Source organism: Peromyscus eremicus, chromosome 10, assembly GCF_949786415.1.
Source record: "Peromyscus eremicus chromosome 10, PerEre_H2_v1, whole genome shotgun sequence".
NCBI lineage: Eukaryota > Metazoa > Chordata > Mammalia > Rodentia > Cricetidae > Peromyscus > Peromyscus eremicus.
The window spans coordinates 82197583-82222067 of record NC_081426.1 but is presented as its reverse complement, the minus strand read 5'-3'; positions in this window follow the sequence as shown (position 1 = coordinate 82222067).

Below are 24485 nucleotides of genomic sequence, written 5' to 3'. Positions count from 1 at the left end.
CGAGAAACAGAGAAGGATGGACAAAAAAACCGCTCCTGCATGTACATCTGCAGTCTAAACAGGAGTCGTTCCTTGCCCTCCTTGGAGGGGCTTCTGACAGGAAACACTCAGCTGGATTTCAGAACTGCTGTGACACAGCAGTGGCTGTCTGGCTGCTCCTGTGTTTTTCTCTTTGTGTGAGAGTTTGTCATTTGTGTCTCTTTCGATATTGAATGGTAGGTATGTGAAGAGTGGACATTTTTTAAGTTTGGAAGTCTGCACATCCTGAGAAGGTACTACGACACCCCACCCATTGTATCATCCCTACTTAAACAAATTAAAAACTGAAAGATATTCATTGTTGAGACTAGGACCACCCTGTGTTGAATCTTGAGGTAGCCATAGGAGGTCAGTGCATTTTGGACCAGAAGGAGCAGGCATAATTGAATCCAGACTGGTGGACAGAAATAAAATGCCATAATATTAATCTGTTTCTCCCATCATGAGGGGGAATTTATTTTTAAATCTTGAAAAAACAGACTTATGCTTAGGAATATCACTTGCCCACTCTGAAACTCATGCTGAAATTAGTTCCCATCATAAAGGTGTTGAGTGGTTGTGGGGTCTTCCAGATGTGGTCAGGTGACTGACAGGGGTAGAATTGCACATCTGGGAATGGGTTAATTCCTATGAGAAGGAAGGGTTCTCTCACATAGAACTGGGTCAGTTAGCTCAAGAGCAGATTGGTATAAGGTGAGGATGCTGTTTTTCCTTGTCTTTCTGCATGTAGGCGTGCTTGTAGGCATGCTTTTCTGCCATAGATTTGATATACCATGAGGCTTCTGCTAAGAACTGAAGACATGGTTGTAATCTCCAGAACTTTGAGCTAAGTAAACTTCATTCCTTTATAATTTACTCAGTCTCAGGCATTCTGTCATAGCAACAAAATATGTACAAGGACACTATGTGATTTCTGTTGGCCAGTGGGATACTAGGAAACATCTAAAAGCAGTCTTGAAGAGTTCTTGTGTTTTAGGGCTCACATTTTTTTAAACTATGAGGACTTCTGTGTGAGAAACCATGACTAACTTCCTGGAGAATGAGGTTTCATGTGAATGAAGTCATATGGACCTTAGACAATGCAGAGAATTATGAACCAGAAGAAAGTTTGGGGTTTAAACCACTAGGTTTTGAGGCAATGTCTTAGTTACTGTTTTATTGCTGTGAAGAGACATCATGACCAAGGCAACTCTTATGAAAGAAGCATTTAATTAGTTTGAGAGGTTTAGTCTATTATCATCCTGGTAGGGAGTGTGGTAGTGTGCAGTCAGGTGCTGGAACAGTAGCTGAGAGCTATATCATGATCTGTAGGCAGGGGAGAGAGAGAGAGAGAGAGAGAGAGAGAGAGAGAGAGATTGATATTTTGGGCTTGGCATGGGCTTTTGCAAATTCAAAGCCCACCACCAGTGACACACTTCCTCCAACAAAGCCACACCTCCTAATCCTTTCAACCCTTCCAAACAGTGCCACTCCCTTGGTGACTAAGTACTCAAACATATGACACTATGGGGGCCATTCTTATTGAGACCACCACAGGCAGTTTGTTATGCAAAACTCTTTGGGTCTGCCCCAAAAGATGATAGGTTGCCAGGAGAGAGAATTTTTGTCTCCCAGTAGTACAGTATCAAGCAGCATTTATTAAGCTAAGTCACAGATTCCTGGGTTTGAGCCTCCTCTTTTTTCATCTTTTGGATCTGACCAAAACATCCTAAAAGTACTGCAGAACGAAGTCTGCAGGGGAGTGTGCTGTGCACCTGTGGTCATCAGGCCTCCTGGGGAGGATTAGGTTGTGAGACAATATGTTAAAAGAACAGTAGAAATGCCACACCAACCTCCAATCACACTCATGAGATTGTCAAGACAGGATGAATGAAGCAATGAGGGGCAGCCTCATTCATTCATCAATCGTTCACGAGGCACCACATTCGGGCAAAGGAACACAATGTGAGATTCCATTAGAGAACTGTAACATTTCCTTAAAATTGTCCTATCTAAGGCATGTGCTGTGCTTTGATGCCCCAAACAAAAGACTGAATAATTAGAAATGAATCTAAGACACAGAAATTAGACATTGACTAGAACTAATTTTGAATCAAATTGATCTAATAAAAATTTCACCAGGTGTGGTGGCACACGCCTTTAATCCCAGCACTCGGGAGGCAGAGGCATGTGGATCTCTGTGAATCCGAGGCTAGCCTAGTCTACAAAGCAAGTTCCAGAACAGTCTCCAAAGATACACAGAGAAACCTTGTCTCAAAAAACAAACAAACAACAACAACAAAAACCCCCAAAACCAAACAACAACAACAAATTCACGGGAATCATTTCTTTCTTTCTTTCTTTTTTTTTTTTTTTGAGACAGGGTTTCTCTGTGTAGCTTTGGTGCCTTTCCTGGGACTTACTTGGTAGCTCAGGCTGGCCTTGAACTCACAGAGATCCGCCTGCCTCTACCTCCCAAGTGCTGGGATTAAAGGCGTGTGCCACCACTGCCCCGGCTGATGGGAATCATTTCTAATGAACTTTCGAGCAATCTGGCACTTGGAAAACATATCTAAGGAAGTAAATGTTACATCTTGCTAATTTTAAATACATTTACAGTATAATACCTAATATAAAGACTTTTACTTTACTTTTTAAAATTTATTACCTTTATTGCTCTTCATATGATTTGATTTTGCCTCGATTCAGAAATATTATTTTATTGCTATTGAAAGAACTTGGCAGATTTATGCAAAAAGTAGTCAAAGGCTATTAAAATTATTTTCATGTTAGAATCTTGGTCATTTAAATAATTCTTTTCTTTCTTTTCTCTTTCCATGACTGGGTTTCTCTGTGTAGCCTCTGTTGACCAGATTGTAGCTAGAGTTTTCCTGCCTGGCCCACAGTCAGGGCAAATCTCTGTCACCCGCCAGTCCCACAGCCACTCAGATCCAACTAAGTAAACACAGAGACTTATATTGGTTACAAACTGTATGGCCATGGCAGGCTTCTTGCTAACTGTTCTTACAGCTTAAATTAATCCATTTCCATAAATCTATACCTTGCCACGTGGCTGGTGGCTTACTGGCATCTTCACATGCTGTTTGTCATCATGGCGGCTGGCAGTGTCTCTGACTCAGCCTTCCACTTCCCAGCTTTATTCTCCTCCTTGTCCCGCCTATACTTCCTCCTGCCTAACTACTGGCCAATCAGTGTTTTATTTACCAACCAATCAGAGCAACACATTTGCCATACAGAACATCCCACAGCACTTCCCCTTTTCTTTTTCTTTTTTTTTCAAAAAGGAAGGTTTTAACCTTAACAAAGTAAAATTACATATAATTTGGGAATTTGGGCGTAGCTTCTCTTACTACTTCCTGCTGGAGGGGGGGCGCTGTATCTTCTGGGGACACAAAGAAAATTTTAGGATTATGGAATAGTCCATGAGGCTGTATCGTCTGGGCCAGTTGCCTTCAAACCATTCTGGATGTTGGATCATCTGGGCCATGGTGTCATCAAAGACCTTTCAGGGGGTCTTGGCTGGTCAAACCTGATGTATCTTAATCTGGAACAAATCCATAGCCTTTGGCTTTCTGTGGGAACAAAAGCAGAGTCTCTTTTCCAAAGCAACATATCCTTATATCCAAATTTTGAAGTCAAGGTACCTTTAAAATATACATTTTGGCATAACTCAACAGCTTTTATGATCAAATGTTTTTCTGCAGTTAAAAATCCCAAAGACAACACAATCCAGATTCTCTGTGTAATATTCATCTTTATGTCACTTATTTTTTATATTAATTTTACTGTCTCTTTAAAGACTTTATTTTTTAAAACTATGTATTTGTTTATATAACTGTATATATCACCTTTTTTTGTCTTTTTCAAGCCTATGTATATTTTACACACATTGTAAACTATTACAACTGAATCTGTCTTATTGTGAATCTATTGCTTTAAACTGCAGCAGCTGTGGCTGCTGGCTCTGCCCACCTCAGCTTCCCAACATGGCCGTGGTACGTTTACCACCAGCTCTGGGAGCTATCGTGGGTCTATGCTTTTATCCAAGCAGCGTGTAGCCCAGAAACCACTTTTTTTGTTTTGTACTAGCAAAGGCTAAATCCACCTTGAACTCACAGAGATCCACCTGCCTCTGCCTCCTGAGTGCTGGGATTAAAGGCGTGCACCACCATTGCCCTGGCCATTTGAATAATATTTAAAAGTAAATTAGAGCTAGTGAAATGGCTCAGTGGCTAGAGGCTCTTGCTGCCAAGTCTGACAACCTGAATTCGATCCCTGATAAACACGTGATGGAAGGGTTAATAGAGCCCTGCAGACTGTCCTCTGGTGTTCATGACACCTGCCCCAAATAAAGAAGCAAACATAATAAAATACATAAACTAAGATTTATTCTTTAGAACAGGAAGATTACTATTCAGTGGTGATGGTTGTAAGAGAAATTCACATAACCCCAACACATACCCATAAGAGCAACACTAAGTGAACTCAGCCTTTAAATTAATGTGATATATATATATATACATATACATATGTATATGTATGTATGTATATATATATATATATATATATATATATATATATATATAACACAAAAACAATTAAAGAAGAAGAGGCTATGAATTTAAGAGGGAATGGGGGGCATGGTAGGCGTTAGAGTTGAGAGTGAGGATAAGGTGAAAATGATGTAAACAGAGTATTCATATATGAAATTCTCAAAAATGAAATAAATGTAAGAACAAAAATAAAATAGAACCAGTTATCGGAGTGTAGAGGTATTTCTAACACATTTCTGGACAGAAGTTAGCTGTTCACTAGGTTCTTTCCAGTGGTTTGTTATACTATTTATATATACATACTTACTATCTTTTTCTTTTTAGATAAATGTTGTGTAGATGTCAGGATTGTTCTAAACAAAAACCCACTTTTCCAGAGGATCAGAAGTAGAATATTCAGAATCTTGGGTCAGAACTACATTTTACACTTCACAGCTTGAACACCTGTGAATTTTGCTCCACTATCCCCCTGTACCAGATGGAACATTAAAGACCACAGCCACCAGGGCTACACAGGAGCTGAGAAATCTTTAATTCTAGTTTTTTTCCCCCTTAATGCACAAATAAGAAACTGGGAGTATTCAGAAAATTAGATTGTCTAAATTCACATGCTTCTTGAAGGTGAAGCTGAGTCCAAATAAAGCTTATCTCATTAGGATATTTTTAATCGAAATAAACATAGTTTAATATAATTGGCTAAAATCCATGACCATAAAATAGACAATTTGAGATTATTCTTTCTAATTTTATATTTTACATCAAGGTGTAATTTCATGTGCATTTCCAGAATATATGACTTTTTATAAAAACAGATGATATACAATGTTAGTGTCTTCCATTTTAAGATTTTTATTTGATCTAATATTCAGCTAACCATGAGAATTTCATGATTAACATTTAGCTGTTAGTTTGCCTGGGCTTCGTCCGATGTCTGCCATGGCTTGTCCCATGATATACAAGCAACTGAGTACAAAAAGGTTAAAATCTGGAGGAAGAGGCCAGGCAAGGCCTCCTGACGAGAGTGATTCTAGGGACAAACCTCACTTAAATAACCATAGGCAACGTTGCTGATGCCACTCAACCAGGAGATACAATTCGTGTCCATTTAGAATGTTCTAATTAAGTACATGCAGCTGGCAAAAGGAAGACCTTGTTGGTCAAATGTTTCATGGAGTTAAAGGTGACATTAATTCTAGATGAACCTTAAGCTGAAAAGTTGCATTTCTGTGGTTTTTCAAAGAGCGATGGACTAGATTTGAATCTTAGATCTGGCCTTTGCTAGCTGGGTATCTCTTAGTAAAACAGTTCACCTCTCTGGTGCTCAGTTTCCTTATCTGTGGACTGAGGGGGCTGGTTTTGATATCCCTGATAATCCTGCAGATTTAAAGGTGCCTGGACTACACAGTTGTCATTTCTAGGTTGTTGCTTATGGATATTATGAATAGTGTAGATTGATTTATTGTTATCTTTATTTCTTTCTATCCTGAAGCTTTATCCTGGCTTTCAGAGTACAGGTACAGAATGTTATTGTCAGAGCTGGGGAAGGGTTTCAGGCTATTGTACATCTGTCATGTCATTGTCTACTGAAGGCCATTATATAAATGATACCAAAGATTGCACAGATGGCTGTACTTTGAAGCCTAAAGCTTCACTTACATAATGGTCAAGTTCCTGAAGAGAGAGATATATAGAGAGACACAGAGAGAGACAAAGGCAGAGAGAGACAGAGGCAGAGGCAAAGAGACTGAGGCAGAGAGATAGAGATAGAGGCAGAGAGACAGAGAGAGAGAGAAACACAGAGAGAGACAGAGACACAGAGAGGAGACTGGGGGAGTTGATTTTTGGATGTCATTGGGAATATAATTTCTTTACATAAAGGAGATGCATTTATTTATAAAGGACATACCCATCCATCCATCCATCCATCCATCCATCCATCCATCCATCCAGAATATCCCAGAAGAAAAAAATACAGGTCAGACTAAATGGAACTCCTTTTTGACAACCTGTCATGTCATCTTAGGTTGGACAGGTCGGCATTCCTTATAATTTTGTGCTATGGCAGTGTGTTACCTTTTGTTGTTATGATCAAACATCATGACCAATAGCAACTTGTGGACCAGTCTATTTGGGTTTACAGTTCCAGAGAGGGACTCCAGCCATTGTCTCCTCAAGAATATTCCCACCTTCCTCTGCAATAAACTCTTTCCCGTCTTCCACCCTGCTTTCCATGGAGATCACAAAGATTGGAGAGCTGAAGGGAGGCCAGCAAGAGGATTCCGGTGGCTGCCTCACAGGTCAAAGTGGGACAAAGATTGAAGTAGTCTCGATTGAAGTGGATCACTGTATACAGGCAGATTTCATGAGACTGAAGTAGTCTTGAATGAAGTGTGTCACTGTATGCAGGCAGATTTCATAAGGAGCAGTTTGTGTTTGGGTTTGCTCAGTTTCCCCACTGTGGGGACTTGAATAAGTCACACTGATGTCCTTTGGCGATCTAGCGACTCTCTAGAAAGGGCGAGTGCATGGCAGAGGGGGACTCAGCGCCAGCAGCCAGCAAATCTTAGCACAGATCTGGGCTGGGTCAGTGTGAAAGAGGAGACTTTGATGTCAGGCAAGCAACGAAGGAAAACTGTGGCAAATGCTTTCATCTCAGAACAGAGATGAACAATAAACCCAGTGTACAGTGTTCTTCCTTTTCCTTTCATTTTCTAATTTTGTTTGGGATTATTGCTTTTGACAAAAATCACGTGGCAAAGGTAATACCAAACTGGTTTTGACATTTTCTGACACCACACATTTGGAAGTGAAAGCTACTGTGTAAAGGTCACATGACAGCCTTGGTTTGCAAAGGAGGAAATCAGAGGTGAGGGCAGTCACCGCCTGACTCCCACTGTCAACTGCAACCAAGCTCAGAATATGCCCAGGCTTAGTCATTTAGGCTTCTAAATCTTTTTGAGAAAACTATTAATTAGGAAATGTCTCAGCGAACAACTGCTTGGAAAAAGGAAAATATTGTGGATTATAGACAAAGCCCACATTTCTTCTATTTGTGTTTTAATATGTGGTCAGGGGCATCAAGAAAAGAACGATTAAAAGTAAGCTCAGTCAACTAAATGTTATCTTCATCAAAGGCACCTTTATGTTCTGTGTAGTGTTCTCTCTCTTTCTCCCCTTGTATGCAGAGGATGGGCGATACCTAAAAGAGAAATGGCCATTCCCCACTAATTACTAAGGCTGAGAGAGGTTACCATGAGTGTTCTTAAGTAACTAGGGGGTATTTTAGGCCCTAGAACAAATTAAGCATTCACATTCTTAGGAACTCATATTTTGAGAATCTTCATATCAAACACATTCAAGGATGCCTGCTTTGCATGCCATTTATCATTTTTGGCTGTAAAATGGACTGCTTTCATCACGTTGAGAGTTGTTCAGGATTTGTTCTTTTATGCTAGTGAATTATATTCTGTGCCAGTTGAACTGCAGATGTCAGCTTGGCATATTTATCAACTTGCTATAGCTACCACAACAAATGGCACCTTAAGTCACTGTTATTTACCTGCTGCACTTCTAGGAACTGGAAGTCCAAAGCTAGTTTCCATGAATTAAAATCAGGTGGCTCCAGGGAGAGCCTATTCTTGCCTATGGAAGCTTCTGGAAGTTGCTGACAATCCTTGGCTGTGGCTGCATTACTCCAGTCTTTGTCTCCATCTCTGCAGCGGCCTTCTTTGTGAGTCTAATGTACTCAGTCTCTCTGTTTTATAGACACATGGAGCAACATTTAGGGGGCAGCCTGGTAATCCAGGATTTTCTGCTCATTTCCAGTTCTTCAAGTAAGTCACATCCACAAAGATCTTTCTTCTAACTAAAGTGACAGTTGTAGCATCTGGAGATGAGGACTTGCCATCCCGGATCTGCCGTTTTAGTCCACGGCAGTGTGTTCAGTTTGTAGTTCTTTCACTAAACTTGCATGGGTTTGGAGTTAGTCAGATTTCCCTTTGGTAGGCTCAGTACATCTTTGCTACATAGCAGACTTCTTTATGGACCCATCAGAAGCACCTGTTCATCATGGATGAATCCAGGAAAAAAAACCTGTTTCCACCCCGCAGTTGAAAGGACTCCTTTTAGAGAGGTACTTTTTCAGATGGAGCTGCTGGGCTTCCTTTCCCAAGGGGACTCCTGTTTATGGAGTTTTTGAGTTTAGTATTTCTGTGTCAACATAGACAAATCAGAAATGTTGAGGCACTTGATGTTTATACAGAAAGTCACTTATCTTTAAGGTCCAAACTTTGGGCAGTAGCTGTATTTCCCAGCTCTCAGGGACAGGCATACTCTGCTTCTATGAACTCCTTTGAAGTGCTGCCTCTATTATTGATGGCGTTTCTTCAAATTGAGTTTAATCCTCACTTTACAGGATTTTTCCTACAAAGTCACCTGGTGAATAGACATCAACTCTCTGAGTAAGCCCATGTTTATCTGAGACTATTCCTAAGCAAGTTCTTTTCTGTCCATTACATTGTATCATTTTAAATGGGGAAGTGAATACATAAAAGTGAAATGTGAAACAAAAAGGGTAAATACAAACAGGAGGCAGAGGCAGGAGGATCACTACAAGTTCAAGCTTGGTCTATATGTTAAGCTCTAAGCTATCCATGCCTACATAACACAACTGTATCTCAAAATAAAATAAAATTTAAAAATTAAAAATTTTAAATGGACTGAAACATAGGGCTGGGGAGGTGGCTCAGTGATTAAGAGCCCTGGCTGCTCTTCTAGAGGACTGGGTAGAGTGTTCTCTGACCACAGAATGAGCTGTGAGAAAGGGAGATTTGCCATTGTTGAGAGATGAGTACACATTGATGTTAACCCAACACTCCTCCTTAACTAGATCAAAGGATGTTAAGACCTGGAAAAGGAGTAACCATCTTATAGTTGATTCAGTGTGCTTATGGGTAAAGCATGAGCCACCCTAGCATATCTTACTTCCTGTTTCTTCTCTCTCTTTGAGATATACAGCCCAGAACTAAATATCAACAGTATGTGACTGTATTAGTTACTTTTTGTTTCTGTGACCAAAGACCTGCCATAAATAACTTGAATGAATAGTTATTTTTTAATTCAGCTCATATTGGAGGGTCAAGTCCAGAGCCAGTTGGCCTCAAGTATGTGGGTAGGAAATGATGGTGGTGGGAGTGTGTGGTTCAAGGAACCTTTCACTTCACATCATTCGGGAAGTAGAGAGAAGGGGATACCAGCACTGGGCTGGATTTTTCTTCTCTCCCTTTTACTCCATCAGGACTCCCTCCAGGGCGAAGGTACTATCACACTTAGGATGGGTCTTCCTGTGTCAGTTAATCCTGCTTGGGAATGCCCTTACAGACACTCCCAGAGCTGTGCTTCACCAATCTCCTAGGTAACCATAAATCTAAACAATTTGATTTTCCAAACCAACTATCACAGTATCTCATTGACAACTTGACTCCTATGGATGATATCCCTTACCTAGACAATCTGTCCCATCACAGTAAACACCCTGGCTACAGTTCCTTCACTACATTCAAAATTACTAACTAAACACATCTTTCTTAGGTAACAAAATTACTTCACTTTCTTGGCACCACAAACTAGCATTTACTAACATTCCTGCTCATTCATTTTCTCCACTGCAAGCCTTCAGAGTGGCACATGGTTTTCTCCTGCCCCATTTGCTTGCTTGAGTTCAACTCAATTTATGCTACAGTTCAGGACCCCTTTGCCCAGCAAATGGCACTCCCAACAGTGACCTGAGTCTTCCCACATCAATTAATTTAATTCAGACAATCCCCCTGCAGATATGCCCACAGGTAGACAATCCTTCATTAAGACTTTCTTCCTAGGTGATTTGAAGTTATGTCAAGGAGATGGTTCAAGTTAACCATCAGGTAAAGGAAGAAGAAAATAATGGTGTTGGTGAAACAGCCATCTTTACACAATTTATTAAATCTGGAATATGAATGCCTGGTTGTGTGCCATATCTGCTTCTTAAAACTAGAGGGAGATTACTTCAGGAGAGTAAGGATGAAAATTCTGACTGTTGTCCTAAGGAGACTTTGTGTGCCTGGTCCTAAGAATCAGCACCTACTTGATAGATACTTCTATCTAGGAAGCCCACAGACCCCCCCCAGGTGATTCCTGGTTTTAAGGCAAATGGCTGTGCCATAACATAGTTTGAAAATATTTCTTCCTGTATGTGAAAAAAGGCCAAGGATATAGGGAGCTCTTCTGTATAAAGTACAGTGTGCTCTTTGAAAACCAAATGTGCACATTTTGCTGTCTGAGGCAGGTCTACCAAATATAGAAAACACTTGAGAATTCTCTGGGCAATGCTAGATTTGAATACAAATATGGACCAGAGAAACTATTCACAGCACAGACAGACAAACACATAAATGTGGATGAGACTTTCTAATTCAAGAATTTTTAAGTCATGGAAACCTTAGAAACAAATAATTTTGAAGTATCAGTCAGGTGGTAAAACTTACTAATATAAATATTTAAAGTAGACATCAGGAAATCTAATATCACATGCTTGTGGACCAAGCTGCCTGTTGGGATGAGCACCTAGAGTAACTTTCCTTGTTTCTTATCTGTGTCATGGTGTTCTTATAAGATGTGGTAGTTTGGATGTAATTGGCACCCATAAGTGCTGTGGGATGTTCTGTATGGCAAATGTGTTGCTAATTAGTCAATAAATATAACACTGATTGGCCATTGGCTAGGCAGGAAGTGTAGGCAGGACAAGGAGGAGAATAAAGCTGGGAAGTGGAAGGCTGAGTCAGAGAGACACTGCCAGCCGCCACGATGAGAAACAGCATGTGAAGATGCTGGTAAGCCACGAGCCATGTGGCAAGGTATAGATTAATGGAAATGGATTAATTTAAGCTGTAAGAACAGTTAGCAAGAAGCCTGCCATGGCCATACAGTTTGTAACCAATATAAGTCTGTGTGTTTACTTAGTTGGGTCTGAGCGGCTGTGGGACTGGCAGGTGAGAGAGATTTGTCCTGACTGTGGGCCAGGCAGGAAAACTCAAGCTACACATAAGCTCATAGGAAATGGCACTATTAGGAGGTGTGACCTTATTGGAGGAAATGTGTCTCTGTGGGGGTGGGCTTTGAAGTCTCCTATGCTCAAGCTACACCAAGTGTTTCAGTTCACTTCCTATTACCTATGAAAGATGTAGGACTCTCAGCTTTACCTCCAGCACTATGTCTCCCTGCACACTGCCATGTTCTGCCATGATTATAATGCACTAAACTTCTGAAACCATAATCCACCCTGCTGTGGATATTGCTCTGTATAAATAAAACGCTGATTGGCCAGTAGCCAGGCAGGAAGTATAGGTGGGACAAGGAGAGAAGAGACTTCTGGGAACAGGAAGGCTGAGGCAGAGAGATGCTGCCAGCCACCTCCATGACAAGCGAGATGTAAAGTACCGGTAAGCCACGAGCCATGTGGCAAAGTATAGATGAATAGAAATGGGTTAATTTAAGATAGAAGAACTAGGTAACAAGAAGCCTGCCATAGCCATACAGTTTGTAAGCAATACAAGTCTCTGTGTGTTTACTTGGTTGGGTCTGAGCGGGTGCGGGACTGGTGGGTGAGAGAGATTTGTCCTGACCGTGGGCCAGGCAGGACCAGAAAAACTCTAGCTACACCACTCAATTAAATGTTTTCCTTTATAAGACTTGTCATGGTTGTGGTGTCTCTTCACAACAATAGAAATCCTAACTAAGAAATTAGTACCAGGAACTGGAGTACTGTGATAAGCCTGACTCTGTGTGTGTGTGTGTGTGTGTGTGTGTGTGTGTGTGTGTGTTATTAAAAAAAAAGGAATATGGACCTTGGGAATGTGGATTAGAAAAGCATTTGAACACTTTAAGTGCTGCTTAGTAGGCTATACTAGTAGAAGCATGGAAGACAGTGATGCTGAGTGTGATTTGCTGAACTGTGGGCCTGGCTCAGGAGGTTTCAGAGGAGAAGAATTTTAGTATGTTGCCAAGAGATCATTCTTGTGATATTTTGGTAAAGAATGTGGGTGCTTTTTGCCCTTGTCTGAAGAGTCTGTCTGAGGCTAAATTGAAGAGATTTGGATTAATTCTAATGGCAGAGGAAATATCAAAACAGCCTAGTATAGACACTGCTGTGTGGTTATTAGTGTTAAATCTAACAAAGATTTATAATGAAAAGGAGCAAACAGCAAGTAAAAACACAAAATGTACATTTTGAGGAGAAAAGAAGCACCAGGAAGTGTGAAGGAGCTAAATCCTGTGTAGCTAGAGTTTTCCTGCCTGGCCACAGTCAGGACAAATCTCTCTCACCTGCCAGTCCCACAGCTGCTCAGACCCGACCAAGTAAACACAGAGACTTATATTGCTTACAAACTGTATGGCTGTGGCAGGCTTCTTGCTAACTCTTCTTATATCTTAAATTAGTCCATTTCTATAAATCTATACCTTGCCACGTGGCTCGTGGCTTACCGGCATCTTCACATGCTGCTAGTCATGGCGGCGGCTGGCAGTGTCTCTCTGACTCAGCCTTCCACTTCCCAGAATTATTCTCCTCCTTGTCCCGCCTATACTTCCTCCTGCCTGACTACTGGCCAATCAGTGTTTTATTTACTAACCAATCAGAGCAACACATTTGCCATACAGAACATCCCACAGCATCCTGTGTTCAAGGAGAAAAACAGATTAAGAAATGGAATAAAGAGAGTGGTGATGTCAGAGCAAGATCCCACCCAGGTGAGTTTCCAATTTGTGAAAAGGAATTAAAGAAAAGCTTAGAGCTGGGTGTGGTGGGGCACACCTTTAATCCCAGCACTGGGAAGGCAGAGGCTTGTAGATCTCTGAGTTTGAGGCCAGCCTGTTCTACAGAGCAAGTTCCAGAACAGCCAAGCTTAGGTAGTGAGGGTAACCATCAAAAATAGAAAGCTAGTGAAGATGTGATTGAAAGATCTCTGAGTTTGAGGCCAGACTGGGCTACAGATCTAGTTTCAGGACAACCAAGCTTAGGCAGTGAAGGTAGAAAATAGAAAGCTGGTGAAGACATAATTGAATAAGGGGGACATGTTCCAGCCCCAACAAGCAGCAGAACTTGGCAGCTTTGGCCATGTGGTTCTGGCTTTAGCATCAAGGATAGAAGAAAGGGGTTATGGAATCTAACTCTGTGACTAAGAAAAGCTGTTGAGGCCAGACATGTGTTAAGAGTTCCCCCAAATGGAAGCCTAGAGAAATCATTGTGTGAAGCTGTGAAGGTGAAGCCTAGATTCCCTTGGAGACCCGAAGATGTTGGAGATGCCAGCACCATGGGATACCTGCCAAGGAAAGCTGCAAACAGGGAGTAGAATGAGTCCAAGAGAGAAAGAAGTATGTTGCAGCAAACAAAGCTGAAAGGAGTTTGTAGCTAGAGTTTTCCTGCCTGGCCCACAGTCAGGATAAATCTCTATCACCTGCCAGTCCCACAGCCTCAGACCCGACCAAGTAAACACAGAGACTTATATTGGTTACAAACTGTATGGCCATGGCAGGCTTCTTGCTAACTTTTCTTACAGCTTAAATTAATCCATTTCTATAAATCTATACCTTGCCACGTGGCTCGTGGCTTACCGGCATCTTCACATGCTGTTTGTCATCGTGGTGGCTGGCAGTGTCTCTCTCACTCAGCCTTCCACTTCCCAGCTTTATTCTCCTCCTTGTCCTGCCTACACTTCCTGCCTAGCCAATGGCCAATCAGTGTTTTATTTATTGACTAATTAGCAACACATTTGCCATACAGAACATCCCACAGCAGGAGTTGGAGATCTGAAGAGCATTTTGACATCAGGCGTAGAGATGCAGAGTTTGGAGTTTGCCCTGCTGGTTTTTGGTCTTGCTTTGATCCAGTATTTCCTCACTGTGCTCCCTCTCCTATGGTTTAGAATGGCAATGTATATCCTGTGCCATTGTATGTTGGATCTGATTTTTTTACTTTGATTTTATAGGGGATTACAGTTAAAGGATTACATGAATCTCAGAAGAGACTTTGAACTTTGGACTTTTAAACATTGTTGAGACTTGGATAGACTATGGGAACTTCTGAAGTTGGAGTAAATGCATTTTGAATTATGATATTGCTGCAAGCTTCTGGGGCCAGGAAGTAGAAAATGGTAGTTTAAATGTAAGCTCATAAGGAGTGGCACTATTAGGAGATGTGCCTTGTTGGAGGAAGTGTGTCCCTGTGGAGGCAGGCTTTGAGGTCTCCTATGCTCACTCTATGTCCAGCATCTCAGCTCACTTCCTTTGCCTGTGGATCAAGATGTAAGAACTCTCAGCTACTCATCCAGCATCATGTCTCCCTTCATGCTACCATGTGCTACCACGAGGATAATAGACTAAGCCTCTGAAATTGTAAGCCAACCCCAATTAAATGTTTTCCCTTATAAGATTTGTCATTGTCATTGTGTCTCTTTACAGCAATAGAAACCCTAACTATGATACCAGAGTTGATAAGGTCAGAGCCTGGGTACTGGTAACCTTAACAAGCTGTACCTAACTATCTGATCTCATTAGGACAATTAAACATGCCAGTGATCATTAACAGCAAAGGGGAGACTACTCAGTGTGGCAGTGTAGCCCTATTGAAAAGAGGAACAAGGAGATGTGTGACCTCCTAAGTCTACTTGGGATCATGACATAAGGTTTAGATTTAAATAGAGGAGAGGGAGTATGCATATAACTGAGCAGTCCTGATCAAGGTTCAAGTCCTGCCCTTCACTGACCCATCATTGACCCATCATCTCATGCATGGTGGTTTGACAAATCATTAGAACTATGAAATCTCTTCCCGTAGTCAAGTTCCTCCTCTGCATGGCACCCAGCTTCAGCTTTTTTCTTCTTCCAGAGTGAGATTCTGGAGAAATTCCAATTTCTTGGGAACCATTGTTGCAATAGTTTTATTACCAAAAGGAGAAGTAGAAACTCTCTCCTTAGAATAGCTTCATTCCTGCTAAGCCTGTGATAATGTCAACTGAATTGTAGTGCTGTCTATCTTGTGGTCACAAGACTTTCCTCTCTCTTCTCACCTCCTTAATTATATTTGGAACACTTACATTAATAGAGACTGTAAATTAGCATGCAATTTTTGGAACGGGGGACATGAAATAACTTGTTTCAGAAGCAGTAATTCTATTTGTTTATTTGAGAAACACTCTTACTCTGTAGCCCAGACTTTGTTGAGCTAATGATTCTCCTGTCTTGGCTGCGATGACAGATGCTCACTGCTATGTCCTGCCAGAAGCATATTATTGTGAAATGATATTGCAATGTCTCAGATTTCAGGCTTCTAGCAGGGAACTAAGGCAGACTATAGTTTTGGGTAGGAGATTTATTAAGTTATTATCAGCATAGAAAGATATTGGCAGTAGTTCTGATAAGGGGTCGGGCCTGCAAGACAAAATAGATGTCCCTTCTTACAGGTTTCAGAGAGATGAGGAAGGTCCCATAACATGTAATTGATGAGTAGCCTGTAGTATGTGCTTGCATTCAGGTTTTCTCTCATGTCTAGATGTCAAGGGAAGGGGTGAGTTACAGTCCTTTAGTCAATAAATGGCCATTGTATCATCATATCGTATGTATCACCTGTATCCCAGATTGCTTAGGGAGCTTGGTGAACTACGTTTGGGGAAGTGAGCATTCCAGAGCTATATAAGAGTGTTTCTTGATCTCCTAGAGTCTCATTAAGTCCTTTGGGGAAGTAAGGATTATGGACTCACAGACAGACACAATAGGGTGTTTCTCATTTCTTTCATAGCAGCTGAAGAGACACAGGGAGAAAGAGGCTGTTCCAGGTGAGCATGACTAGATTAGCCCCTAGCCCCAAACTAGAGGTTTTCATAGGGAAAGGTATCTAGTACCATCCTCACTCCCACACCAGCTTTAAGAATTCCCTCCAAGCTGGGAGATGGTGGCACTCGTCTTTAATCCCAGCACCCAGGAGGCAGAGGTAGACAGATCTCTGTGAGTTCGAGGCCAGGCTGATCTACAGTGAGTTCTACTGACACAAGGCTACACAGAGAAACCCTGTCTTGAAAAACAAACAAAATGAAACAAAACAAAAACAAAAAGAAACAAAAAAGAAAAGAAATACCTTGAAGAAGCCCAAGCTCATGCTTTCGTTGAAGGTCTTTCATTTGAGAATGAGAGAGGGACTCTTTGACCTAGTGTGTATGCTTTTTTATGATTGCACTGCAAGAGCAAGGAATCGATTATAATGTGCTCACAAACTCTGAAGTCTGTCACTGACACTGGAGCCAGGAGGAAGATGCTCCTATGGTACTCATGGTAGCCACTGCTCATTTCCAGGAAGCCATTATTCCCTGTTGGGTCACTTTGGATCTGTTTTTCAGTATCTCAACACAGCTGCTTCCCCTTATCCATCGAAGCTCTTCTTAGAAGCTTCCTGAAACTGCCTGTCCTGGCTAGTTTATTGTCCACCCGACAAAGTTAAGAGTTGGGAGGAGGGAACCACAACTGAGAAAATGCCTCCGTAAGATTGGCTTCTAGGCAAGCTGTGGGTCATTTTAGTGAGTGATTGATGTGGGAAAACCCAGCCCATTACAGGTGGTGCCACTCCTGGATAACGGTCTTGGGGTGTATAAGAAAGCAGGCTAAGCAAGCTTTGGTCAGCAGGTCAGTAAGCAGGATTCCTCCATGTCTTCTTCTTCAGTTCCTGTCTCCAGGTACCTGTCTTCAGTTCCTGCCCTCACTTCCCTCAATGATGGAGTGTGACCTGAGAGATGCAAGCTGAAATAAACCCTTTCTGTTGTGGAGTATACACCAGAAAAGACTGCTCAGACATGAGTTTAAGCCAACAGAAAATCTTTATTTGCTGGCCCACAACTACACTAGGTGTTTGGGATCCCAGCATAGCCCTGATCCTTTCTCAGAATGAGGTTTTAAGCACAAAAACCATGTTCTGGGTTGACATCCTTCAGTTAACAAGAAGAGTCAGCCAGAAGTGGAACTACAGAAGCCTAAAAGCAAGGTTAGTACATTTTGAGACTTTCCCAGAACTGTGGACTTTGATGGATTAGGCCTTTTTTGTTTGAGTTTTGGCAGGTCGTGCTGTCTATGTGCCGAGTTTTGCAGCCTGAATGGTACTGCCACCATGGAGTCAGTTGTGCTAAGGTCTAGGGGCCTACTAAGATCTGGTGCCCTGTGACACGTTCCTTTTCAAGTTGTCTTTGATCATAATGTTTTATCACGGTGCTAGGAACCCTAAGACACCTTTAGTTGGCATTGCTCTTTATCTCCCCCCACTCTTGCTGCCACATCACCATTTGTTTGTACTCTCTTCCCACACTTCCTCTAGACTATGGTGATATTTTATTTGTATTAAAATGTTATTTGTATGTTAATAAATAAAGTTGCCCAGGGGTCAGAGCTATTAGCAAGCCATAGGAAAGCAGGGCAGTAGTGGCATACACTTGTAATCCCAGCACTTGGTAGGCAGAGCTGGGTAAGTCTCCGTGTGTTCAGGGATACAGCCATTATTGGACACACATGCCTTTAATCTCAATATCAATCATGGAAAACCTGGAGGCCTATACAGACAGGCCGTGACGAGGCGGTCATGTGGTTGGGTTTACAACCAATGAGAAGGCAGAGGCGGTCATGTGGTTGGGTTTATAACCAATGAGAAGGCAGAACAGGAACATTATATAAAGACTTTAACACAGGGGTAGCTAGTTCGGAGAGGTAGGACCACTGCAGGAGGAAGGGTAAGGTTTTAGCTCTTAGCTCTGACCTCTTGGCTTTCTTCTTTGCATTGGTTCTGTGTTTCTTATTTAATAAGAAGGTTGGTTACATCTACAAATGGCGCCCAACATGGTGGCAAGAGTTTCCACCTAAAAACTGAGAAAAAAGATTCTAAAACGGAGCTAAAAACAGTTCCTAATTGTCTCTCTCAAATGAGCGGCAGCTGCTGGTTTGAACTCCTTGTGGGTTTCTGGTGTGCACGCTTGACCTGCAGTTTGGTGGGAATGAGGCCTCTGCAAGTGGCACATTAAGCTGCATGGTGGATTTAGCCTTTGCTAGTACAAAACAAAAAAAAGAGATTTTTGGGCTACACGCTGCTTGGATAAAAGCATAGACCCACGATAGCTCCCAGAGCCGGTGGTAAAGTACCACAGCCATGTTGGGAAGCTGAGGTGGGTGGAGCCAGCAGCCACAGCTGCTGCAGTTTAAAGCAATAGATTCACAATAAGACAGATTCAGATGTAATAGTTTACAATGTGTGTAAAATATACATAGGCTTGAAAGAGACAAAAAAGGTGATATATAAAGTTATATAAACAAATACATAGTTTTAAAAAATAAAGTCTTTAAAGAGACAGTAAAATTAATATAAAAAATAAGCCACATAAAGATGAGTATTACACAGAGAATCTGGATTGTGTTGTCTTTGGGATTTTTAACTGCAGAAAAACATTTGATTGTAAAAGCTGTTGAGTTATGCCAAAATGTATATTTTAAAGATACCTTGACCTCAAAATTTGGATATAAGGATATGTTGCTTTGGAAAAGAGTCTCTTTTGTTTCCACAGAAAGCCAGAGGCTATGGATTTGTTCCAGATTAAGATACATCAGGTTTGACCAGCCAAGACCCCCTGAAAGTTCTCTGATGACACCATGGCCCAGATGATCCAACATCCAGAACGGTTTGAAGGCATCTGGCTCAGACGACACAGCCTCACGGACTACTTCATAATCCTAAAATTTTCTTTGTTTCCCTATAAGATACAGCGCCCCCCTCCAGCAGGATGTAGTAAGAGAAGCTACACCCAAATTCCCAAATTATATGTAATTTTACTTTGTTAAGGTTAAAACCTTCCTTTTTGGAAAAAAAAGGGGGGGAAGTGCTGTGGGATGTTCTGTATGGCAAATGTGTTGCTAATTAGTCAATAAATAAAACACTGATTGGCCATTGGCTAGGCAGGAAGTGTAGGCAGGACAAGGAGGAGAATAAAGCTGGGAAGTGGAAGGCTGAGTGAGAGAGACACTGCCAGCCGCCACGATGAGAAACAGCATGTGAAGATGCCGGTAAGCCACGAGCCATGTGGCAAGGTATAGATTAATGGAAATGGATTAATTTAAGCTGTAAGAACAGTTAGCAAGAAGCCTGCCACAGCCATACAGTTTGTAACCAGTATAAGTCTCTGTGTTTACTTGGTCGGGTCTGAGCGGCTGTGGGACTGGCAGGTGATAGAGATTTATCCTGACTGTGGGCCAGGCAGGAAAACTCCAGCTACACTAGACTGTGAACGCAACAGTGGGGACCCTTCTTGCAGGTCCCAGCTATGTGTCTTATCCCTGAGGACTTGGCACTTCTTAAGTATGTAATAGCTATCAGGTGGGCAAGTGAACATTTCTAGGTTGCACTTTATACCTCGATCTGCTCAGACCTCACTAAGCCTTCACACTAAGAGTAACAGATTTATTAACAAATGACAAACGTATTAATTGTGAGGTTCAGGTACTGAAGCTTCAGCACAGATCTAGGGTTTATAGAGCTGGGATCACAGCCCTTGTCACCCCGAAGCTCTAGCCCATTATCTCTTTATTCTCCCATGTTGCCTTCTGATGAGAACCCGGTGATGTCATCTGCAGGGGAACTGCCTGGGAAAACATAGAGGGTTCTGCGGTCGTGATCTTTACTCCACTTACAAAAGTAGCAACTCAGTGGCAAAGCTCTCCTTCCATTCACGCCTAACACAGGTGCTGTCAGGAGTTCAGGAGTGTGAACCATGCTGAGAGAACATCCATCACCTCAGTGTAGCTCCAGTGTCTACTGACAAATTAACTTGCTGCTATCTCAAACCAGCAAAACTGATGCTTCTCAGTGACCCTGAGTAGGCTCAGAGGGGTAAAGAATGACATTTAACGTGTTTCCTAAGCTATTCTTTAGAAAATTTGTTCATTTATAATTGCCACAAGCTTAGAGAAATGTTGCAAAGAAAGCAGAGAACACCCCACCTTCATCTTTCAGAGAAATGGATGCCCCATCATTTCCAACTATTTTAGTACGTATTTCTTATAAAGGACGTTAGTCATACATTATTCATACCAACTTCTCAGACACCATTTTTAATGTCTAATATAGCAAAATGATTTGCTAATGGAGTTATGTGTTTCCTTTTGCATCTGTCAAGCCTGGAAAGAAACAACCATTGTTCAAACCAATTACAGCAAGTAGTTGCTATTTTTATGGCAAAAAGTTTTTGACCACATTGCAGCCATATACAGTTGGTAGAATACACACAGAAGGACTTATATATATATTTGAGTACTCATTAATTATTTCTTAATCTATTTTCATCACCTTGACAGTGCCAAAGGGGCATTAACATAAAGAGTTTCAGATTACCCTAATGGAGCAGTTTGTATCTTCTCTTAGAATCTTCCTTTTATGGCTCAGGATGGTCTCAGCTAAGAGTTTCTACTTTTCTCAGGACAAACCTGAGGATCTAGACCTTACCTATTCCTCTCTCACATAGCTACCACCTCAACTGGTCACATGAAAGTTCAGAAGGGCTTTCAATAAACAGGTCTTTGTTTTTGTTTTTTGACACAAGGTCTTACAACGTGGTCCAGGCTGGCCTGAAATTCCATATGTAGTCCACATTGGCCTCAAAAACACAATCCTCCTGTTTCAAAGTTATGATTCTAGGCACTGGACCACATCTAGCTTAAACAGAACATTAATTAAACTGTGAGGTAACCTGAGAATAGTCATGGTATCCAGGCAGGTAATTTACAAGAATGCAATTCTGTAATTTAATACAATGTGCAGGAGCTTACATTAGTTCAATTCATTCTACCCAGACAGGCAGAACTGTAGTGTGATAAATGATATTGATTGTGTTTTTGTAATTACATAAATGATGTATAGAGGTGGTATTTCACTTAGAGGATAGAAAAGCAAGATGAATAGTTACAGATAGATAGATAGATAGATATATAGATGTAGAAATTTACAATCTATAATCTAGTAAACATAAGTAGGCATGTATAATTTGTTTTATTTTTCTTAAAATCATTTTCTATATTATTTTTCCTTAATCAATTTTTATTTTATCTATATGGGTGTTTGGAATGCCTATATGTCTGTGAACCACATGTGGGTCTGGTACTCTCAAAGGCCAGAAGAAGATGTCAGATTCCCTGGAACTGGAGTTAGAGATGAGTCATGAGCTGCCGTGGTTATTGAGAAGCCAGTGCTCTTAAACATTGAGTCATCTTTCTAGCCCCTTATTGTGGTGGTATTGTGTTCCCCAAAATATTGTGCATGTTAATAAACTTATCTGGGGTCAGAGAACAGGACAGCCACTATATTAAACATAGGTTTAGGCAGTGGTAGCACACGCCTTTAATCCTAGCATTCCAGAGGCAGAAATCCCTCTGGATCTCTGTGAGTTCAAGGCCACATTGGAAACAGCCAGGCATGGTGACACACGCCTTTACTCCCAGAAAGTGAGCCTTTAATCCCAGGAAGTGATAGCAGAAAACAGAAAGGTATATAAGGCGTGAAGATCAGAAACTAGCAGCATTTTGGCTGGTTAAGCTTTTGGCTGATTAAGCTTTTAGGCTTTGAGCAGCACAGTTCAGCTGAGATCCATTTGGATAAGGACTCAGAGGCTTCCAGTCTGAGGAAACAGGATCAGCTGAGGAATTGGCAAGGTGAGGTAGCTGTGGCTTGTTCTGCTTCTCTGATCTTCCAGCATTCACCCCAATACCTGGCTCAGGTTTGATTTTATTAATAAGACTCTTTAAGATTCATGCTACACCTTATAGTATTTTGTATAGAAGTATCTCCCAATATAGTCGAGTAAAACTAGTCATTATGTTGGAGAAAGAAATAAGCTTGAGACATTATATGTATTGTATCTTCTTATATAGTTATCTGGGTTAAGCATTTCCTAAATCTCTGTGTCCACAGGACAATTTTTTTCTTATTTTAAATTTAGCACAGTTTGGTGACTATTCTTCTTTTTCATAGTATGCATTTTAATGGCTCTAGAACATGTATTTATGTAATAGTTACAAATTAACTCAAATCCAAATAGCAGAAATGCTTGTCACAAGAGTGTCACCAGACAGGACATTGTCTTCTCATTTGGTGACAGGGATGACTTTCTTGCTTCTACTCAGGGAGTGTCACAGCAGCTTCTCCTGTCTTCCTGTTCCACCATTCTTAAATATCATCCTCACTACTGCAAAATGGTTGCCAAAGCTCCAGGCATCAATACACCTTCTCTAGAGAGAAGGTGAAAGGGTCAACATGAAAGGGAATTCCTTGCTAGGTCTGACTGTTAAAAACCAATGTCTTAGAAGAGTCATGAGTAATTCTGGTTAAGCCTCACCTGGTCATGTGGATTGCCTGAGCTGGATCTGAGTGGGTTGGAACTTTCTGTTTCCCACTTTCTGTAGAAAAGATCAGGACAGTGGTTCTCAACCTTCTTAATGCAGAGACTCTTTTAATCCTCATGTTGTGGTGACCCCCCCCCCACCAACCATAAAATTATTTCATTGCTCCTTCCTAACAGTAATTCTGCTACTGTTATTAATCATAATGTAAATATCTGATATGCAGGATATCTGATATGTGATCTCTGTGAAAGGGTTGGTAGACCCCCTAAGGGATCGTAACCCACAGGTTGAGAAATGCTGATCTAGGAGGAAGGCATATTAAGCAGCCATGGATGGAAGAAACAAAATTCTTGTCCTCATCTATTTCCTCGGCAGTCCGTCTGCATTACTGAACCTGCTTCCCTCTTCTGAGGAAGACCACACCAAAGTCTCCTTGACTCATTACATCACTGTAAAGTTCAAGACCTCTCTGCTTTCTTTATTGGGTCTGCATGGTTCTAGTGACCTCTAACCCCAAACTCAGGGTGTTCAAGATGCACAGCATGCAGTGTTGCAGAAAGAGCTTTCGCATGAAATGTGGGAGAAGAGTAAACCCGAAGCAGTCCCTAATCTGTAGAAAATATTGAATCTTACTGGTTAGGAATTACAGAAACTACTCAATCTGGAAGGCAGATTATTTCCCAGGAGGCTAAAACATAAACCCGAGTCTGCGGTGATATTGTGTCCCCCCAATATATTGTGCACCCTAATAAACTTATCTGGGGTCAGGGAACAGAACAGCCACTAGATAGATATAGAAGCCAGAAAATGGTGGCACACACACCTTTAATCCTAGCATTCCGAAGGCAGAGATCCATCCACATCTCCGTGAGTTCAAAGCCACACTGGAAACAGCCAGACATGGTGACTCATGCCTTTAATCCCAGGAAGTGATGGCAGGAAGCAGAAAGGTATATAAGGTGTGAGGAATAGAAACTAGAGGCTTTTTAAGCATTTAGGCTTTTAGCAGCTGTACAGCTGAGATCCATTTGGATGAGGATTCAGAGGCTTTCATTCTGAGGAAACAAGATTAGCTGAGGAATTGACAAGGTGAGGTTGGATGTGCCTTGTTCTGTTTCTCTCATCTTTCAGCGTTCATCCCAATACCTGGCTCTGGGTTTTTTTTCATCAATAAGACCTTTTAAGATTCATGCTACATGAGTCCTATCTCAGCGAGGATTACAACTGTTGCTTCTCCCACGTAAACCTAGGGAAGGTGCCATACTGAGCATTCCACATCTATTTCAGTCCTTTCTCCCTGGAACCTTTTCTAAGATTGATACTGCCTTGTGAGCAAACATAGGTCATGGTCAGCCAAGTCTGGGCTTGCTCAGGCATCATAGTTATTCCAAAATTTAGAATTCTAAGCTGTTTTCTCTGGTTAATTTTGTATATGGAATGCCTACTAGT